At 48.0% G+C, this 16665-nt stretch overlaps 1 long non-coding RNA gene across 2 annotated transcripts in view; it reads right to left on the bottom strand.

The window, feature by feature from the left end:
* LOC128689119 (uncharacterized) overlaps nt 1-16665 on the bottom strand; it is a 244965-nt gene that overhangs the window by 97253 nt on the left and 131047 nt on the right. The window contains exon 2 of one of the 2 annotated variants that reach the window (XR_008407118.2): nt 9368-9527. The exons of the other annotated variant lie outside the window; for it this stretch is intronic. This is a non-coding gene — a long non-coding RNA (uncharacterized lncRNA). The remainder of the gene's footprint in view (nt 1-9367; nt 9528-16665) is intronic. 2 annotated transcript variants of the gene reach the window in all.

Raw genomic sequence — 16665 nt, 5'->3', positions numbered from 1 at the left:
CATCTGCCACATTGCTCCCCTATCCACTATCATATGCCTTTTCTAAATCCATAAATGCAATAAAAACTTCCCTACCTTTCTCTAAATACTGTTCACATATATGCTTCAATGTAAACACTTCATCTACACATCCCCTACCCACTCTGAAACCTCCTTGCTCATGAATAAGGCCTGTGCAACACCTGGGTGTCTAAGACGCTTCAACTAGTGACCTTTTCAATCCACGACAGAAGTTACGGACTGGAGGCAGTGAGAGAATTGGAGAGGTAACTTAGAGGCGTTAGTTCCACATCCTTGAAGGTGTTTAGTCCCTTAGCCTAGTTACATCTAAATCTTAATCAGGCGCATGAGGAGGTTATTTATGTACCGGAGCCAGAGAGGTGCAGCAATTGAAGACATCTTCACAGGTGGGCGGGACCCACTAGTGGAAGCAGGTCATACCCAAGAGTTGAGTCAGAGGTTAGCAAAAGAGTTGTAGAAAATATCCTCTGTACCAAAATTCCATGGTGTTGCTGTGTCAGACAAGTATCATCACATTAATAACAATGTAAGGATACCACTTATGCTGTGGTATTCATCCATGCGCTGGTCCTTTTAATGTCATATTCAGTAAAGCATTCTTCAGCTTCTAAGTGAAGGTGTTATATCTGTTCATTGTTGCCTGCTACTACACCCGCTGAAGATATTTCCTCCTGTGGAGACGGACTTCCGTCTGCCACCACCATTTTTCCCTCACTTCGACTCATATATTCCGTCTGTTCTTCTTATCTTCATGGTGAAGACTGTACCGAATATGTATTTTCTTCTTAGATTTGATTTCCTTCAAGTATCCGGTGTCTTGCTTCTTTTTGAATTTTTGGTGAACGACTCGTGGTCTTTCCTACATTTTCCATTTCTTTCAGGAGGTCCTCAGTTAGCCTTTCCTCCTCCATCCTGTGGCCATGCCTTGCCTCTCCCTCTTGCTTTTCAAGCGAAAAACAATCAGGCTTCTTTCCCTCTCATCCTCTTCCTCTTGTCGTGCACTTTGTTTTATATCCTCTTCTGCATTCAGTTCTCCCTTAGTCTCTTGTGCTACCTTCACTACACCATTTTTTTTAGATTATGTTCTATATACGACCACCAGCTTTATGTTACTGTCCTCCTGCTCTCTCGTCTCTCAGACTATCCTCCTGCTATCTCGTCTCTCAGACTATCCTCCTGTTCTCTCGTCTGAGTATTCTCCTGCTCTCTCTCCTGTCTGTCTATCCATTTCTCTCAGCTCCGTTATTTCTCTTGGTAAATTCGTCACCCTCTTCTTTGCCTTCTTAGTAGCTGTCTCTTTCCTCCCAGTGTCCTCACTCCTTCCCGCCGCCTCCTCAGTTAATTCTGATTTCCTTCATTCTCGCTTCCGTTCCTTTCTGGATTCTCCCTTCTGCTGCTGTTAACTTATCTTCCCATTGATTCCAACGCTACTTATCATCCACTTAATTTCTTTCAACTTTCGGTATTGATTTTGTGTGCTCATGCCTATCTTTTGTCTCCGCGCGTGTGTACTCTATTTGTGGTTGCAGGGGTCGATACATAGCTCCTGGCCCCGCCTCTTCACTGATCGCTACTAGGTCCTCTCTCCCTGCTCCATAAGCTTTATCATACCTCGTCTTAAAACTATGTATGATACCTGCCTCCACTACGTCAATTGCCAGACTATTCCACTTCCTGACAATTCTACGAGTAAAGCAATACTTCCTAACATCTCTGACTCATCTGAGTCTTCAACTTCCAATTATGATCCCTTGTTTGTGTGTCCCATCTCTGGAACATCCTGTCTCTGTCCACCTTGTCAATTCCTCGCAGTATTTTGTATGTCGTTATCATGTCTTCCCTGACCCTCCTGTCCTCCAGTGTCGTCAGGCCAATTTCCCTTAACCTTTCTTCGTAGGACATTTCCCTTAGCTCTGGAGCCAACCTTGTTGCAGACCTTCGCACTTTCTCTGTTTTCTTGACGTGTTTGACCAGGTGTGGGTTCCAAACTGGTGCTGCATACTCCAGTATGGGCCTGACGTACACGGTGTACAGTGTCTTGAGCGATTGCTTACGGAGGTATCGGAACGCTATTCTCAGGTTTGCCAGGCGCCCATATGCTGCAGCAGTTATCTGGTTGATGTGCGCTTCAGGAGATGTGCTCTGTATAATACTCACCTCAAGATCCATTTCCATGAGTGAGGTTTGCAGTCTTTGGCCACCTAGCCTTTACTCTGTCTGGGGTCTTCTTTGCCCTTCTCCGATCTTCATGACTTTGCATCTGGCGGGGTTAAATTCGAGGAGCCACTTGCTGGACCAAGCTTCCAGCTTGTCCAGGTCTTCTGGACCTATATTTGAAAGTCATTTCCTTAACAGAATAAAACAAAACAGATACAAGTAGACAAACATGTAAACAGGTAGACAGATATAAACAGACAGGTAGACAAACGGGTAAAAAAAATTAGGAAGTCAGACAGACGAACGGGACTCACTACAGGCTGGTGGACAGGCAGAGACGGAAATCGATCAGCGGAGAATAACAAGACCTCGAGTGGAGATCAGAGATCACTGGACATCAGAGAGCCACTCAGGTGAGCAAGGCAGCTCATTGCCATGCTAACAACAGATCTGCTAGTAGTGCTGGCAACAGTTGACAAGACGAGCGGCGTGCGTGAGGAGCTTCTGACGCAGGCAATAAAATACTCCGAGGTCGCTCGTCTCCTCACCAGATGGAAGCACTACCAAGATAACGAGGTGCTGCTCTCCTCTCACCTGAGTGGCTCTCTCTGATGCCTGGTACAAAATTTCTGTGTTGGTCTGCTCAGCTGAGTGGCTCTCTGATGTCCAGTGCTCTCTGGTCTCTACTCTAGGCCTTGTTATTCTCCTCTGATCGATTTTCCCGTCTCTGCCTGTTTGCCAGTCTGTACTGTGTCCCGCTCGTCTGACTTGTTTTTCTGTTTCGTTACCTGTCTGTTTACTTATTTGTCCTATTTTACCTGTTTTGTCCTGTTTCACCTGCCAGTCTTCCCTTGTATCTATTAGTTTCTAGCCACATTCTTCTATTTGTTGTGTCATTATCTGTTACAGAGTTGACTTTAAAATATCAAAACTATTCCTTTACCCAGACAAACACACACACACGATATGACGGAAGGAATAGACTCCGAAGTGTGTCTGTTTGCAGATGATGTGAAGTTGAGAAGAATTCAATCGGACGAGAACCAGGCAGAACTACAAAGGGATCTGGACAGGCTGCAGGCCTGGTCCTGGAGTTCAACCCCACCAAGTGCAAAGTTATGAAGATTGAGGAAGGGCAAAAAAGACCGCAGACGGAGTACAGTCTAGGGGGCAAGAGACTACAAACCTCACTGAACGAAAAGGACCTGGGTTGAGTATAACACCGGACACATCTCCTGTGGCATACATCAACCAAGTAACTGTTGTAGCACACGGGCGCCTAGCAAGCCTAAGAGCAGCATTTCAGCATCTTAATAAGGAATCGTTCAGAACTCTGTACATTATGTACGTTAGGCCCATATTGGAGTATGCAGCACAACTTTGGAACCCACACCTACCTATGCACGTAAAGAAACTAAAGAAGGTGCAAAGGTTTGCAGCTAGACTGGTCCCGGAGCTAATGGGGTATGTCGTACGAGAAGAGGTTAAGGGAAATCGACCTGACGATACTGGAGAACAGGAGATAGGGAAAATATGATAACGACATACAAAATACTGAGAGGAATCATCAAGGTGGACAGAGACAGGATGTTCAAGAGATGAGACACAGCAACAAGGGGTCACAGCTGGAAGTTGAAGACTCAGATGATCACAGGAATGTTAGAGAGTATTTTTTCAATCACAGAGTTGTCAGGAAGTTGAACAGTCTGGGAAGTGATGTAGTGGAGGTAGGATCCATACATAGCTTTAAGAAGAGGTATGATAAAGCTCATGGAGCGGGAAGTGTGACCTAGTAGAGGTCAGCGAAGAGGGGGGGCCAGGAAATGTGAATAGACCCCTGTAAGCACAACTAGGCGAGTACAACTGAGTACACATGGCTGCCAAGCGTCAGGGAGAGTCAGGGCGTATGCTTCATTTTTCAAAGTTAGAGAATTGTCAGGGGAAATAGAAATTTTGTCAGAGAATTTGAAGTTTTTTTTTAAATTTGTCAGGGAAAAAAACAGTTGTGTCAGGGAAAACTGACTAACCGATGCCAATCTGTGTGAAATAGACAACCAGATGCATAATTGGGTAATTTGACTATTTAAGATTCTTAAGATGTTTCTTGTCAAAGTTCCCAGCCCTTGTCCAAACTCTCTGGGGGGCGTCATGATGACTACTGCATTATGTTATCACAACAATGTAGACACAAACAGAATTATCACAGTGAAGACAGAAATAGAATTATGACAACAATGAAGGCGCAGAAACAGAAAATGAAGTGGTCCAGTTGCTAGGAAAAAAAATACAATGCGATAAACTCAGTAAAGGAGGTGAGAACAGGTAGAAAAGAATCTTATTACCGGAGGCAAATGCTGAGAGTGGCACAGCCAGGGAGACGAGAGAGAGCATCCAGAGTGGCACAGCCAGGGAGACGAGAGAGAGCCTCCAGAGTGGCACAGCCAGGGAGACGAGAGAGAGCCTCCAGAGTGGCACAGCCAGGGAGACGAGAGAGAGCCTCCAGAGTGGCACAGCCAGGGAGACGAGAGAGAGCCTCCAGAGTGGCACAACCAGGGAGACGAGAGAGAGCCTCCAGAGTGGCACAGCCAGGGAGACGAGAGAGAGCCTCCAGAGTGGCACAACCAGGGAGGCGAGAGACAGCCTCCAGAGTGGCACAGCCAGGGAGACGAGAGAGAGCCTCCAGAGTGGCACAGCCAGGGAGACGAGAGAGAGCCTCCAGAGTGGCACAGCCAGGGAGACGAGAGAGAGCCTCCAGAGTGGCACAGCCAGGGAGACGAGAGAGAGCCTCCAGAGTAGCACAGCCAGGGAGACGAGAGAGAGCCTCCAGAGTGGCACAACCAGGGAGACGAGAGAGAGCCTCCAGAGTGGCACAGCCAGGGAGACGAGAGAGAGCCTCCAGAGTGGCACAGCCAGGGAGACGAGAGAGAGCCTCCAGAGTGGCACAACCAGGGAGGCGAGAGAGAGCCTCCAGAGTGGCACAACCAGGGAGACGAGAGAGAGCCTCCAGAGTGGCACAACCAGGGAGACGAGAGAGAGCATCCAGAGTGGCACAACCAGGGAGGCGAGAGAGAGCCTCCAGAGTGGCACAGCCAGGGAGACGAGAGAGAGCCTCCAGAGTGGCACAGCCAGGGAGACGAGAGAGAGCCTCCAGAGTGGCACAGCCAGGGAGACGAGAGAGAGCCTCCAGAGTGGCACAGCCAGGGAGACGAGAGAGAGCCTCCAGAGTGGCACAACCAGGGAGACGAGAGACAGCCTCCAGAGTGGCACAACCAGGTAGACGAGAGAGAGCCTCCAGAGTGGCACAACCAGGGAGACGAGAGAGAGCCTCCAGAGTGGCACAACCAGGGAGACGAGAGAGAGCCTCCAGAGTGGCACAGCCAGGGAGACGAGAGAGAGCCTCCAGAGTGGCACAACCAGGGAGACGAGAGAGAGCCTCCAGAGTGGCACAACCAGGGAGACGAGAGAGAGCCTCCAGAGTGGCACAACCAGGGAGACGAGAGAGAGCCTCCAGAGTGGCACAACCAGGTAGACGAGAGAGAGCCTCCAGAGTGGCACAACCAGGGAGACGAGAGAGAGCCTGCAGAGTGGCACAACCAGGGAGACGAGAGAGAGCCTCCAGAGTGGCACAACCAGGTAGACGAGAGAGAGCCTCCAGAGTGGCACAACCAGGGAGACGAGAGAGAGCCTCCAGAGTGGCACAGCCAGGGAGACGAGAGAGAGCCTCCAGAGTGGCACAGCCAGGGAGACGAGAGAGAGCCTCCAGAGTGGCACAACCAGGGAGACGAGAGAGAGCCTCCAGAGTGGCACAACCAGGTAGACGAGAGACAGCCTCCAGAGTGGCACAACCAGGGAGACGAGAGAGAGCCTGCAGAGTGGCACAACCAGGGAGACGAGAGAGAGCCTCCAGAGTGGCACAACCAGGGAGACGAGAGAGAGCCTCCAGAGTGGCACAACCAGGGAGACGAGAGAGAGCCTCCAGAGTGGCACAACCAGGTAGACGAGAGACAGCCTCCAGAGTGGCACAGCCAGGGAGACGAGAGAGAGCCTCCAGAGTGGCACAACCAGGGAGACGAGAGACAGCCTCCAGAGTGGCACAACCAGGGAGACGAGAGACAGCCTCCAGAGTGGCACAACCAGGGAGACGAGAGAGAGCCTGCAGAGTGGCACAACCAGGGAGACGAGAGAGAGCCTCCAGAGTGGCACAACCAGGGAGACGAGAGACAGCCTCCAGAGTGGCACAACCAGGGAGACGAGAGAGAGCCTCCAGAGTGGCACAACCAGGGAGACGAGAGAGAGCCTCCAGAGTGGCACAACCAGGTAGACGAGAGACAGCCTCCAGAGTGGCACAACCAGGGAGACGAGAGAGAGCCTGCAGAGTGGCACAACCAGGGAGACGAGAGAGAGCCTCCAGAGTGGCACAACCAGGGAGACGAGAGACAGCCTCCAGAGTGGCACAACCAGGTAGACGAGAGACAGCCTCCAGAGTGGCACAGCCAGGGAGACGAGAGAGAGCCTCCAGAGTGGCACAACCAGGTAGACGAGAGACAGCCTCCAGAGTGGCACAACCAGGGAGACGAGAGAGAGCCTCCAGAGTGGCACAACCAGGGAGACGAGAGAGAGCCTCCAGAGTGGCACAACCAGGGAGACGAGAGACAGCCTCCAGAGTGGCACAACCAGGGAGACGAGAGAGAGCCTCCAGAGTGGCACAACCAGGGAGACGAGAGAGAGCCTGCAGAGTGGCACAACCAGGGAGACGAGAGAGAGCCTCCAGAGTGGCACAACCAGGGAGACGAGAGAGAGCCTCCAGAGTGGCACAACCAGGGAGACGAGAGAGAGCCTCCAGAGTGGCACAACCAGGGAGACGAGAGAGAGCCTCCAGAGTGGCACAACCAGGGAGACGAGAGACAGCCTCCAGAGTGGCACAACCAGGGAGACGAGAGAGAGCCTCCAGAGTGGCACAACCAGGGAGACGAGAGACAGCCTCCAGAGTGGCACAACCAGGGAGACGAGAGAGAGCCTCCAGAGTGGCACAGCCAGGGAGACGAGAGAGAGCCTCCAGAGTGGCACAACCAGGGAGACGAGAGAGAGCCTCCAGAGTGGCACAACCAGGGAGACGAGAGAGAGCCTGCAGAGTGGCACAACCAGGGAGACGAGAGAGAGCCTCCAGAGTGGCACAACCAGGGAGACGAGAGAGAGCCTGCAGAGTGGCACAACCAGGGAGACGAGAGAGAGCCTTCAGAGTGGCACAACCAGGGAGACGAGAGAGAGCCTCCAGAGTGGCACAACCAGGGAGACGAGAGAGAGCCTCCAGAGTGGCACAACCAGGGAGACGAGAGAGAGCCTCCAGAGTCGCACAACCAGGGAGGCGAGAGAGAGCCTCCAGAGTGGCACAACCAGGGAGACGAGAGAGAGCCTCCAGGGAGAGCCAACAAAGAGACTCAAACTGTAGTAAAAGGAAATTAAAAAGTGATACAAGTGTTCAGAGCGTCTGAACACTTGTAATATTCATCATATTATGCTGAAATTGTATTGATTTTTCCTCTTGACTGTTGTGTTACAGGTGCCGTCAAGGAGTTAATTGCGGTTGAACACCGATCTCGTGAACCATTAGTGATAATGTGGTATTTCTTCCTGTTCAAATATTTAAGATTTTTATAATTCCTAAAAGTATTGACACTACAATGGAGTTACCTAACAAGTTAATAATCAAAAAGTGACTTATGAAATAATGTAAAAGTTTAATGTCCATTTTAACTTGAGTTTGCAAGTTTTATAACTATGTTAGAATACTGACTATCCTGGTTTACCTCACGTAATATAGATACGCGCAGACATGAGCGGCGAGGAAGTGAAATTCTGTCAGGGGAAAATTGTTGTTCTGTTTAAGAAATGTCAGGAAATTTTTAGATCTTTCCTCTGTGGTAAGTACGACAAATACAGACGCGTGCGCACGTAGACAGACAGACAGACACAGACAGACAGAGACATACACACACACACAAAAAAAAGGGAACATGAATGGGAAAAGAAACTAGAAGAACTTAGCATGAGAATGGAAGAGAGGATAGATATGGAAAGCAGGAAGTGGGAGGTGCAAGTCAAAGAAGCAAAGGCTAGGATACAGAGTTTAGAAGAGGAACTGAAAAATCTGAAACAGCCTAAAGAACTAAAGAACATTTTGGGATTGACAACAGAGACTGCTACCTCAGCCACAAATAAGGGGACTGTAGGGAAAGAAGGAGCAAAACTGCATGTAGAAGCTCAATCAGTGGAGACTGTAGTAAATGAAAGAGCTAAGCTATATGTGGAGGCCCTAACAGACCACAGCAGAGCCCAGGGAAAGCCGAGAAGGGAAAATGACAGGCCACTGAGCCCAAGTACATTAGCCAGTGAAATTGAAGAAAGGAAAGCTGCAAAGGAGGAAATCAAATTGAATGAGGGGATGCACAGGGATATGCATTGGGAGCATGAAAGGGTGAGGTCAGTCTTTGTGTATGGGCTCCAGGAAGTTGAAGGGGAAACATATGAAGCAAGAAAACAAGGGAAAAAAAGCAATTGAAAGCATCATGAAAGCAATAGGAGAAGACGACATGACCCAGCTGGAAAATTTTCGGAGAATAGGGGGGTTTGTAAAAAAAAGAACCCGGCCAGTGAAAGTGACCTTCAAGGCAGAATCGACTCGGAACAGGATCCTGCAGGAGAAAGCACGATTAAGGGACATGCCAGCATACAGGAAGGTGTATCGCGACCGCGACAGAACACAAGCAGAAAGGAAGAAACACAGAGATGGTACAAAGGCGAAAGGAGGAAAGAGAGGGGATGGAGAAGACAGACAGGAGATCACAGACACAGGAAGATCAAATACAGCCTCCCTCACAACTTCCTATGGAAGCCTCTCAACCAGGTCAACCCCAGTGCAACCAAACACTCTAAACCAAAACACCCATGCCACATTCAATGCCCCCACCCACTGCATTACAAACTCCACCCCCACAGCAACCACCCATAGTTCCTTATCAGGTCTCCCACTTCCCCAACCCCAATACACCTCCCAGACCAAAATCTTAGAAAAGAAGTTGAAGGTGTGGTATACAAATGCAGATGGAATAACAAATAAGTATGAGGAGTGGCAGGAAAGAATCAAGGAGACATCCCCAGACAAAATAGCACTCACAGAAACAAAACTCACCAGAATTTAGGCTACGTACGACGACTACGTCATCAGCATCTGGCAACTTGGCACGACCATTGCCAGCGCAAGTATCACCTATATTGTGGTTTGCATGTCGCAGGCTTGGCTTGGCTTGGCCTTGCATCGCTGTTAGATACTGGTCACTCACTCCTGCAAGCTATTACAGTAGTTATTAGTAGTAAGAACACTTAGGAAGCTAGGAAGTCCTCTCTAAACGTGAACAAGGAATAGGATAATAACAGCAATAATTGATACTTAAATCCAGAAAGGACAATAAGCGAAGAGTGTAGCATTTCTAGGAAAGACAAAACAGAGAGGTATAACGGATCTACCCCCCCGTAACCATCCCTCCCTAACACACACACACACAAGGGCAGACACTTATTGAAGCTTTAGACCCTAGTAGCAATTATCGCCCAGAATTACTGGTATGTATTAACAGTATCTCCCCACATACTTCCCCCATACACACATACACACACACACACACACACACACACATACACATACACACATACACACACATATATACACACAAACGCAAACACACACACACACACACACACACACACACACACACACACACACACACACACACACACACACACACACACACACTAAGTACGTGCCGGTCAAGCCCCAGGAGGTTGGGGGTCAGGTCACAAGAAGTTGTGGGCAGCAAAGGACCACTGAGACTACATTACAACGCACAAGCCACCTACCTTTCAGTACATAATAAACCCACACATAATTCCACACAAAATTACACACACACACACACACTCCCCCCCCTCACCACCGACATCTCACTTCTTCCCCTGATCCCTCCCCTCCCCCGTTCACTCCCCCTCGCCACCCCTCCCCACTCCTCTCCCACATAGCCACAGTTCCTCCACTACCTCCCCCCCACACTCTGACATACACACTACTAACCTAACATACAGAACTAATAGGTTTCCCACTCTGAGGCAATCAGGATAAAACAAAAATGGGTTGTCAGAGAGCAAGAAGAAAAACCAAGGGACAGGAGGAGGAAGCTGCAAAGGAAGATTGGGCAGCAGAGCTCATAAAAAGAGATCATGAATGGGAAAAGAAACTAGAAGAACTTAGCATGAGAATGGAAGAGAGGATAGATATGGAAAGCAGGAAGTCGGAGGTGCATGTCAAAGCAGCAGAGGCTAGGATACAGAGTTTAGAAGAGGAACTGAAAAATCTGAAACAGCCTAAAGAACTAAAGAACATTTTGGGATTAACAACAGAGACTGCTACCTCAGCCACAAATAAGGGGACTGTAGGGAAAGAAGGGGCACAACTGCATGGGGAAGCTCTATCAGAGGAGACTGTAGTAAATGAAAGAGCTAAGCTTTATGTGGAGGCCCTAACAGACAACAACAGAGCCCAAGGAAAGCCGAGAAGGGAAAATGACAGGCCACTGAGTCCAAGTACATTATCTGGAGAGAGTTCCGGGGGTCAACGCCCCCGCGGCCCGGTCTTTGACCAGGCCTCCTTAGGTCAGTGTCTCAGGATGCGACCCACACCAGTCGACTAACACCCAGGTACCCATTTTACTGATGGGGAACATAGACAACAGGTGGAAAGAAACACGTCCAATGTTTCTACTCTGGCTGGGAATCGAACCCAGGCCCTCACCGTGTGAAGCGAGAGCGTTAACCACCAGGCCACCAGAGCCCTTCCACCAGGCCACCAGAAGAAAGGAAAGCTGCAGTGCAGGAAACCAAATTAAATGAGGGGATACACAGGGATACGCAGTGGGAGAATGAAAGGGTGAGGTCAGTCTTTGTATGGGCTCCAGGAAGTTGAAGGGGAAACATATGAAGCAAGAAAACAAGGGAAAAAAAGCAATTGAAAGCATCATGAAAGCAATAGGAGAAGATGACATGACCCAGCTGGAAAATTTTCGGAGAATAGGGGGGTTTGTAAAAAAAAGAACCCGGCCAGTGAAAGTGACCTTCAAGGCAGAAGCGACTCTGACCAGGATCCTGCAGGAGAAAGCACGATTAAGGGACATGCCGGCATACAGGAAGGTGTATCTCGACCGCGACAGAACACAAGAAGAAAGGCAGAAACTGAGAGAGATGGTACAAAGGCGAAAGGAGGAAAGAGAGGGGATGGAGAAGACAGACAGGAGATCCCAGACCCAGGAAGAAGAGCAAATACAGCCTCCCTCAACTTCCTATAGAAGCCTCCCAACCAGGTCAACCCCAGTGCATCCAAACACTAAATCAAAACACCCATGCCACATCCAATGCCCCCACCCACTACATTACAAACTCCACCCCCACAGCAACAACCCATAGTTCCTTACCAGGTCTCCCACTTCCCCAACCCCAATATACCTCCCAGACCACAGTCTTAGAAAAGAATTTGAAGGTGTGGTATACAAATGCAGATGGAATAACAAACAAGTATGAGGAGTGGCACGAAAGAATCAAAGAGACATCCCCAGACATAATAGCACTCACAGAAACAAAACTCACCAGAATAATAAGAGATTCAATCTTTCCATCCAGATACCAAATCCTCAGGAAAGACAGAGGGAGGAGAGGGGGAGGAGGAGTTGCACTGCTCATTAAAAACCAGTGGGATTTTGAGAAAATGGAAGGAATGGATGGCACGGGCGAAAGGGACTACTTAGTAGGAACAATCCAGTCTGAGGGACATAAGGTGATAATTGCAGTAATGTACAACCCACCACAGAACTGCAGGAGGCCAAGAGAAGAATATGATGAGAGCAACAGAGCAATGATCGACACACTAGCCGAGGTGGCCAGGAGAGCACACATGGGGGGGGGAGCAAAGTTACTAGTTATGGGTGATTTCAATCACAAGGAGATTGACTGGGAAAACCTGGAGCCCCATGGGGGTCCCGAAACATGGAGAGCCAAGATGATGGATGTGGTACTGGAAAACCTCATGCATCAACATGTTAGACACACTACCAGAGAGAGAGGAGAGGATGAACCAGCAAGGCTGGACCTTGTATTCACCATGAGTAGTTCGGACATCGAGGGTATCATGTATGAAAGGCCCCTGGGAGCTAGTGATCATGTGGTTCTGTGCTTCGACTACATAGTTGAGCTCCAAGTGGAGAGAGTAGCAGGAATAGGCTGGGAAAAACCAAACTACAAAAGGGGGAACTACTCAGGCATGAGGAACTTCCTTCAAGACATTCAGTGGGAGAGGGAACTGACAGGAAAACCAGTACAAGAAATGATGGACTATGTAGCAACAAAATGCAAGGAGGCAGAGGAGAGGTTTGTTCCCAAGGGAAACAGAAATAATGGGAAGAACAGAACGAGTCCTTGGTTCACCCAAAGGTGTAGACAGGCAAAAACTAGGTGTACTAGAGAATGGAAAAGGTACGGAAGACAGAGAACTCAGGAAAATAAATCAGCCGAAGAGCCAGAAACGAATATGCACAGATAAGAAGGGAGGCTCAGAGACAATATGAAAATGACATAGCATCAAAAGTAAAGACTGACCCGAAGCTGTTGCACAGCCACATCAGGAGGAAAACAACAATCAAGGACCAGGTAATCAGACTGAGGAAGGGTGATGGGGAATTCACAAGAAACGACCAAGAGGTATGTCAGGAGCTCAACACAAGATTTAAAGAGGTATTTACAGTGGAAACCAGTAGGACTCCAGGAAATCAGAACAGGGGGGCACACCAGCAAGTGCTGGATGAGGTACATATAACCAAGGAGGAGGTGAAGAAGCTGCTATGCGAACTTGACGCCTCAAAGGCGGTGGGACCAGACATCTCTCCATGGGTCCTTAAAGAGTGAGCAGAGATATTGTGTGAGCCATTAACAAAGATCTTCAACACATCATTTGAAACTGGGCAACTCCCTGAGGTATGGAAAATGGCAAATGTAGTCCCAATTTTTAAAAAGGGAGACAGACATGAGGCACTAAACTACAGACCTGTATCACTAACGTGTATAGTATGCAAGGTCATGGAGAAAATCATCAGGAGGAGAGTGGTGGGGCACCTGGAAAGAAACAAGTGTATAATTGACAACCAGCACGGTTTCAGGGAAGGAAAATCCTGTGTCACAAACCTACTAGAGTTTTATGACAAGGTGGCAGAAGTAAGACAAGAGAGAGGGGTGGATCGACTGCATATTTTTGGACTGCAAGAAGGCCTTCGACACAGTTCCTCACAAGAGGTTACTGCAAAAGCTAGAGGATCAGACACACATACAGGAAAGGCACTGCAATGGATCAGAAAATACCTGACATGGAGTCAACAACGAGTCATGGTGCGTGACGAGGTGTCAGAGTGGGCGCCTGTGACAAGCGGGGTTCCACAGGGGTCAGTCCTAGGACCTGTGCTGTTCTTGGTATATGTGAACGACATAACGGAAGGGATAGACTCAGAAGTGTCCTTGTTTGCAGATGATGTGAAGTTAATGAGAAGAATCAAATCGGATGAGGATCAGGCAGGACTACAAAGAGACCTGGACAGGCTACAAGCCTGGTCCAGCAACTGGCTCCTTGAATTTAACCCTGCCAAATGCAAAGTCATGAAGATTGGGGAAGGGCAAAGAAGACCGCAGACACAATATAGTTTAGATGGCCAAAGACTGCAAACCTCACTCAAGGAAAAAGATCTGGGGGTGAGTATAACACCGAGCATATCTCCTGAGGCGCACATCAATCAGATAACTGCTGCGGCATACGGGCGCCTGGCAAACCTACGGATAGCGTTCCGATACCTCAGTAAAGATTCGTTTAAGACTCTGTATTCCAAAAGACGGGATGTTCCAGAGAAGGGACACAGACACAAGAGGTCACAATTGGAAGTTGAAGACTCAGATGAATCAAAGGGACGTTAGGAAGTATTTCTTCAGTCATAGAGTAGTCAGGCCGTGGAATAGCCTAGAAGGTGACGTAGTGGAGGCGGGAACCATACACAGTTTTAAGGCGGGGTATGATAGAGCTCATGGGGCAGGGAGAGAGAGGACCTAGTAGCAATCAGCGAAGAGGCGGGGCCAGGAGATGTGACTCGACCCCTGCAACCACAAATAGGTGAGTACACACACACACACACACACACACACACACACACACACACACACACACACACACACACACACACAGGGGGTATGATAACGACATATAAAATACTGAGAGGAATTGACAAGGTGGACAGAGACAGAATGTTCCAGAGATGGGACACAGCAACAAGGGGTCACAGTTGGAAGTTGAAGACTCAGATGACTCGCAGGGATGTTAGGAAGTATTTCTTCAGCCACAGAGTTGTCAGGAAATGGAATAGTCTAGCAAGTGATGTAGTGGAGGTAGGAACCATACATAGCTTTAAGACGAGGTATGACAAAGTTCAAGGAGCAGAGAGAGAGGACCTAGCAGCAATCAGTGAAGAGGCGGGGCCAAGAGCCGAGTCTCGACCCCTTCAACCACAATTACGTAAGTACACACACACACAGTTGGACTCCGCAAGGATCCGTTTTAGGACCACTGCTGTTCCTACCAGAGAGAACCGAGTTGTGTGTGTCGCTGTTTGTTGACAATGTAAAACTAATGAGAAGAATAAGAACAGGAGAGAACAGTGATAAACTATAGACAGACCTCAACGGACTCAGATGTTCTAGAGTTCAACTGAAGCAAATGCACGGAGGAGACTAGACTGTAAACAATGTGGAGAATGGGCGGAGAGATGTTGATAAACATGTGGATGTTGTTGTTTTTCGATGTTTACTAGCTATGGTGTTTTGCTCTCGGTGAACACTGAAAGTTACAGCAAATAATTATGTTCACTGTATAATAAATGTTGATTAAAATGAATTATGTTATTTCTGAATCGCATCAGTCGTATATTTACTGCGTATGTTGACCTGAATCGACAATGATGTTATTACAGCGAAGGATATTAAAATTCATAGCAATTGTTGATGGCCAAAGCACAAAACGTGTGAGTTAAATGTGTGATGTTGCTGAAGCTTCTGATGTTTAACATGTTATTTTAATGTTTCTGGTGAGTAGCTTTAACATTTTCAGCTGTGTGATGTTTGTTAAGTAATGTTTATATTGGATGATATTTACTGGTAAAAAATGTTGATACTTGGCAGGGAAAAATGGCGATGTTCACAATGAATGATGTCAGTGATAGACATGGTCAGTGGGGACGATAGATATTGTGAATTGCGTCGATAGATATTCCTAGTTCAATTACTAGTTAGAAGTGTTTCTTGGTACAGACCATCAACTTCGACCTCTACTAGTGAGAACGGCTGGGTTTGAGAGGGACCTGCCCTCCCAAAGCAACCTACGTCTCACCTCCTGGCACTATATAAAGGCTCCATCCTGTCACTTCAACTTCATATTGTTTCAGACAACGGAACAATGCTCTTCTCCAGACTAAGGGACTGACCACCTCAAAACTTTAAGGGTGATGGACTGATTACATCGTCTTCAAGTATCTTCTGCTTCTATCAACTTTTCTGTACTCGACTGAAGAAGCCTACCGTGTAGGCGAAACGTTTCGAAATAAAGATACCTAACTGTTGCATATGTGTCTTACCTAACAAGTTTTCATCGGACATCACTCTGACTTTTGGACGTCTTCTCACAATTTAATAACGTATGCCTATGCTTATGTGCTAAAGAAAATGCAGATTTTTTTTTGTAGTTGCAGGAGTCGAGTCATAGGTCTTGGCCTCACCTCTTCGCTAGTCGTTACTAGGTCCACTCTCTCCCTGCTCCATGAACCTTATCGTATCTCTTCTTAAAGCTATGTAGCTATGTATGAATTCTGTGTCCACTGTATCACTCCCCAGACTGTTCCGCTTCCTGACAACTCTAAGGCTGAAGAAATATTTCCTAACATCTCTGTGACTCATCTGAGTTTTCATCTTCCAATTGAGACTCCTTGTTGCTGTGTCCCATCTCTGAAACATTCTGTCCCTGTCCACATTGTCAGTTCCTCTCAGTATTTTATACGTGTGTGTGTGTGTGTGTGTGTGTGTGTGTGTACGCACCTGTGTGTGTACTCACCTCACCTAATTGTGGTTCCGGGGGTCGATTCATAGCTGGTGTGTGTGTGTGTGTGTGTGTGTGTGTGTGTGTGTGTGTGTGTGTGTGTGTGTGTGTGTGTGTGTGTGTGTGTGTGTGTAAAATTCACAAGTTTCGTAGAACTGCAATATCAAAACACCCGATAAATGGGTAAATTTATTGGCAAAAGTTTTTGTTTTCAATCACCGTGGATACTTCATCAGCGTCGAAATGGCAGAGCAAAAATATGCAAGATT

This window comes from Cherax quadricarinatus, chromosome 21 (assembly GCF_038502225.1).
Source record: "Cherax quadricarinatus isolate ZL_2023a chromosome 21, ASM3850222v1, whole genome shotgun sequence".
In the NCBI taxonomy this organism is placed as follows: Eukaryota; Metazoa; Arthropoda; class Malacostraca; order Decapoda; family Parastacidae; genus Cherax; species Cherax quadricarinatus.
This window is presented reverse-complemented; position numbering and strand designations above follow the sequence as displayed.